The 5,648-nt window shown below is 34.8% G+C and overlaps 1 pseudogene; it reads left to right on the top strand.

The window, feature by feature from the left end:
• Positions 1-4,506: 4,506 nt before the first annotated feature.
• Positions 4,507-4,934, top strand: LOC112018263 (putative calcium-binding protein CML19; annotated as a pseudogene).
• Positions 4,935-5,648: the final 714 nt, after the last annotated feature.

Below are 5,648 nucleotides of genomic sequence, written 5' to 3'. Positions count from 1 at the left end.
GCCCTAGAAACTTCAATTTTTCACAAATCACAAAATTGATCAAATTAAAACTTCAATATCATGTTTATATCAAGTCCCAACAAAAACCCAATGATCAATTTCACTTAAAAAGGCTTGAATCATGAAAATCCCCAAAAAGAATAGGTTCGAAAATTCTAAGGATAAATGCAGGAAAAATGCATGAAACTTGAAAATAAAAGAAAAATGAGGGGTATAATGGACTTACAGGCCTTAGAGGACAAAAACCTTGCAAAAGATCTAGAAGAAAACGACAAAAAATTGCTGAGTGAGCTTGCCGAGTCAGAGAGAGAGAAAAAGGTTTTGAAACTTTTTGAAAAAGTGAGTTGAAAAAGTCTTGAACAGTTTAAAAAAAAACTTGATTCGCGATATTCGATTGATCGAAAATTACATTCGATCGATCGAATCAACCCGAGACTCTTAAAAAGATTTTAAGCACATTTTCGATCGATCGAAAAATAGAATGGATCGATCGAAACAGGCAGAGGCTCACAAAATTTTTGAGAAAAAAAAAAACACAATTTAAAAAAAAAAATTGGCCTTAAACCCCTCAAAGCAATAAAATTGATGAACAACATGCATGAGTATGAGATGAAATGCTTTTTCAAGAATCCCAAAATTTAAACTCAATTCTCCCAACGATTAAGGTTTCAGACAAACTCCCTTTTTAATTCCCAAGCAACAAATCAGTTGTGCATAAATCTCAAGGCATTTTTCAAACTTGGTTGGTCAGACCAATAACACACACAATAACATGTACAATGTTTAGTAAAGAGTAACTTGTGTAGTGTATGCAACTAGCAAAAGCTTGAGATACATGTGGGGCGATATGTGAATAGAAATCAATCACAAAGTCTACAAAATTCATCACATAGAATTCAAAAGAGACTATCACCTAAAGAGTTACATCATATAACTCTCACATCTCTTAGATCATAAGCTTGCAATCATGTAAGTTTCTTGAATTTTGCCTCATAATGTACACACAGATTTTAGTTATGTGATTTGGCATCAAGCGTAATAGTATACACCAATTTTAATTACGTGATTTTAGCATCAAGCCTAATAGTACACACCAATTTTAAGCATTAAGCAATTAAACCCAGGCTATACCTTATATTCTTTTTGTGCATGTGCTATACTTTCTCAAGCACAAAATCTTATGATATGCACTAAGGTGTTCATGATTAGCTAGTGAACAGTGGTGAGATGGTTATTTATGCTTTTCTCAAAAGGATCAAGTCCGACAGTCAAATAACATGTGACTTCAAGATTAAGACAAAGTGATAAACACCATAAACATCTTTCCCACACAACATGCACTGCAAAATTTTAACTTGTAAAGTGTAATAAATAAGCTCATCAAAGTTGAATAAGGTACACAAGACATGTTATGTGTAAATAAATTGACCAACCTTGTTTTCAAAAACCAAGAAAAATAATGCCAAATACAATTTGCTTTCCTCCTTTTTAAAATTTTTTTTTTTTCAAAAGAGAAAACAAAGATAATCCTAGAATGAAATGCATGAATGTTATGCAATGCAAATCCTAGAAACAAAAAAAAAAAAAAAAAAGAAAAAGAATAGTGGTCATAAAAGAATAGAGCAATGCAGCACAAGGACCATGTCAAAAAGACTCAATTAGATCGAGTCTTTTGCATCCAAAATCTTCTAGATGCACCATGAGCATTGGAGTTACTATTCACGTTCGAGTGATTTCCAACTCTAGGATTGGAATAAAGGTTTAAAGTCTTTACCAATTCACCTATAAGTGCCATGGGATCTTGTGCTTGAGGTACAGACACTTTTGGTTTGTTTGCTCTCTTAGCAGCTTGAAACTTGTAACAGTTAGGATGAATGTGTCCAGACTTCCCACAAAAATGACACACCCAAGCAGGTTTACCATGCATCTTGTCCTTAGAAAGGGTAGAATCCTTGGGTTTAGACTCTTTCACATCAACCTTAATCTTCCTAGATGGTGAAACTTCTATAGGTTTGACAACCTCACTCACAGGAGGTTTGACAGTTTCACTCACAATCTCACTCACGGAAGGTTCAGAAGAAGATGAAGGAACAAAGTTTGTGGAATGTGATGCAGACACAGAGATGCTTTCAACAAAACCTAAACCAGATTTGTCAGAAGGATACTTTTGAACATTCAGCATTTGATCAAGTTTAGAAATAGCAGATCTAGCAACAGATAAATCATGTTCCAAAGTTTTAACTTTATCAAGCAAAATCATATTCTCAGATTTCACATTGTTCAAAAGATCATTAGCATTAAACAATTTGATAAGCAAAATTTTCTTTTCAAGCTCAAGAGATTCAATTTTCTTTAGGCCAAGTTCAACATTCATAGCATCCTTTGCAACAACTTTGCAAAGTTTATTATAGGCCTCTTGAAGATCTGCATTCTCAGAGAGTTTCCCATCAGAAGGATTCTCTTCAATAGACACGCTTTCATTGACTACAGTAGTAGCAGTGAAAGCAATGAAGTTTCCATCTTTATCACATCTAGACTCATCATCAGAAACCTCGTTATCACTAAGGGTTACAGCCATAGCTTTACCCTTAGACCTCAAGAATGTAGGACACTCAGCTTTAACATGACCATACCCTTGACATCCAAAACACTGAGGACCTAAAGAATTGTTTGAAGATTGACCAACTTTTTCTCTAGGTTTTTCAAAATTATTAACCTTAGTGGGATCATTCTTCCTAAAGATTCTAGGTTCAGCAGTGTTTGTACCTCTTGCCTTTCTGTTGTTATTCCTAAGAAAGTTTCTAAAGTTCTTGGCAAGGTAAGCAATCTCTGTAGCAGAGAGCTCATCATTAAATCCACCAGCATCAACATCATCAATAGAGTTAAGAGCCATTGATTTGGATTTGTTTGTTTTGGGTAGGTCTAACTCATAGGACTGAAGAGATCCTACAAGTTCATCAACAGGGATGGAGTCCACATCCTTACTCTCAGTGATGGCAGTTACTTTGGGTCTAAAGTCCTCAGTCAAGAATTTAAGAATCTTCCTAACAATTTTAGGTTGATTATAGATTTCACTAAAATTAAATGTAGAATTAACAATATTATTCAGCTTAGCATAGAATTCATCAAAAGTTTCATCATCTGACATCCTAATACTTTCAAATCTAGATGTTAATTGCTGCAATTTATTAATCTTAACTGTCTTTGTGCCTTCATGCACAGTCTGGAGGATTTTCCAAGCAGTATGAGCAACCTCAACATTAGAGATTCTCTTAAATTCCTCCATAGAAACAGTGTTAAAGATAGCATTCGTAGCTTTACTATTGAATCCAGCTGCTTCTTTTTGGGAAGTTTGCCACTCACTCACAAGAGTAGTGGGCTTCTCCCATTCGTACTCAACGGAATTCCAAACCCCCTTATCAATAGATTTTAGGAATGCTTTCATCCTTACTTTCCAACAAGCATAGTTATTCCCATTAAAGTGAGGAGGAATAACTAGAGAGTATCCGTGTTCCATGACAACAGGGGTCAAGGATCAACTCAAAGATCAAAAGATCTACAACAAGAGAGCTACCTGCTCTGATACCACTTGTACGGTTTTTAGACCCCTTAAAACACAACAATTGGATTAACCTAGTTAATTAGCCAAGTGATTAACTTAGTCAAATTATGTAAATCTAGGTTATCACAAACACACAATCATATCAAGAATATAAAGCAGCAAAAAAGTAAATAACACAATGATATGATGACCCAGGAAACCACACGGTAAAAACCTGAAGAGGATTTGACCTAGCTATCCTTAAGGTAAACTTGAATCCACTATCTTAAAAGAATCAAAGTTCATACAATAAGACTTACAAGTCCCCACGCTCGACTTCTTATTGCTACCCACCAGTAGAACTTACTGACACGACCACGTGCAAGCTTCGAATCCATGGACTTCTTCTTTCTTGGATTCTCCTCAAGATACAAGCACTCCCGCTTGTGTTTCTTTAAGCTCCAATGGCAGCAACTGAGTTGATCGTCAAGGTGTTGATAACATCTCTACCTTGAAAACCCTAAGTTTATGTGAAGAAAAGCTCCTCAAGGATCTCACAAGAGATTCACACAAACCGTAAAATATGAGCAACAATATAACCAGAGCAACTCTCAAAAAGGTGGCTAGGGTTTTGCCTTATATACCTAGAGCAAAAACATAAACTCAAAACGTTTAATGAGATAGAGCTGAGTTGGAAATTCTACAGAAATACATTCTAGCTAACTTTCGATCGATTGAGTCTATCCTTTGATCGATTGAGCAAGGCCGAAATGCACTAATGCATCTGCAGCCTCTCGATTCCAACTTTACATGAATTACACAACTTTGAGCAAGCCTAAACAAGACTAAACATATTGTTTTGATCATGGTTTGCCAACATTACACATTAGAGTTCTAAATACATCAAATCCTAAGTCTTTAGAACCTAACAATATAATCTTATTTCAATTGTTGTCGAATTAACCATGAACAAATGCAGTGTATACAACCGTGTATTCCAACATTTTGATGAAGACAAAGATGGTAAAATCTCAGCCCTGGAACTGTGTCATTGCATTGAATCAATAGGTGGCGGGTTGCTGGTGGAAGAGGTAGAGACAGTGATTAAATCCTTGGACTCAGATGGAGCTGGGTTGCTGGGGTTGGAGGACTTTGTTGGTTTAATGGAAAGTGGGAGTGAAGAAGAGAAAATAAAGGACTTGAGAGAAGCCTTTGAGATGTATGACACAGATGGAGCCGAATGCATCACACCAAAGAGTCTGAAGAGTATGCTTAGCCGACTTGGCGAGTCAAGAACCCTTGAAAAATGTGTTGTTATGATTAACCAGTTTGATCTTGATGGCAATGGGGGGTGCTTAATTTTGAGGAGTTCAAGGTCATGATGATACAATGAGTCATGTGCCGTGTATGATTATTTCATGATGATACAATGAGTCATGTGCCGTGTAAAACTTTTCCAATTTTCTTATATTATGTATGATTATTTTTCTTATTTTCATGAAGAAACTGGCGTCTTCACCATTATCTTTAGATACCCATTAATTGTGCCATGAGTCATGTTTGTTTAGGACTTTCTCGTGCTTGCTTGGGTTGTGCGTAAATTGGGAGTATTACAAAGTTTATTACAATTTTGCATCACACTGTTATAGTTCTTTCATTTTAAAGCTTATAGATTTGTCTGTTTCAAATAGTTTCTAAAGGTTCCACCAAATGTGAATTCATTCATTATATTGCTATCAATAGTGAACTTTTTCATTCCTCTCTTTCAAATTCTATTAGATAAACGGTGTTCTTTGTATATATTGATTACATTAGTTGGGTTTACATGATATATATATATATATATACCAAACACAAAAAAAAAAAAAAAAACGTTCCGAGCTCATTTAATTTCAAGGTAGATTACATTAGTTGGGTTTACATGATATATATATATATATATACCAAACACAAAAAAAAAAAAAAAAACGTTCCGAGCTCATTTAATTTCAAGGTCATTACCAAATATTGGAAAATGAGATAATTTTCTAGAAAATATTTTTTTAGAAAATGACCCATTTTCCATAAAACATTAATGCTAAAATAAATAGAGCATTAGTAAAACAAC

Source organism: Quercus suber, unplaced genomic scaffold (assembly GCF_002906115.3).
Source record: "Quercus suber isolate HL8 unplaced genomic scaffold, Cork oak 2.0 scaffold_880, whole genome shotgun sequence".
NCBI lineage: Eukaryota > Viridiplantae > Streptophyta > Magnoliopsida > Fagales > Fagaceae > Quercus > Quercus suber.
The sequence above is the reverse complement of the archived record's forward strand: the minus strand, read 5'-3'. Positions and strand labels throughout refer to the sequence as shown.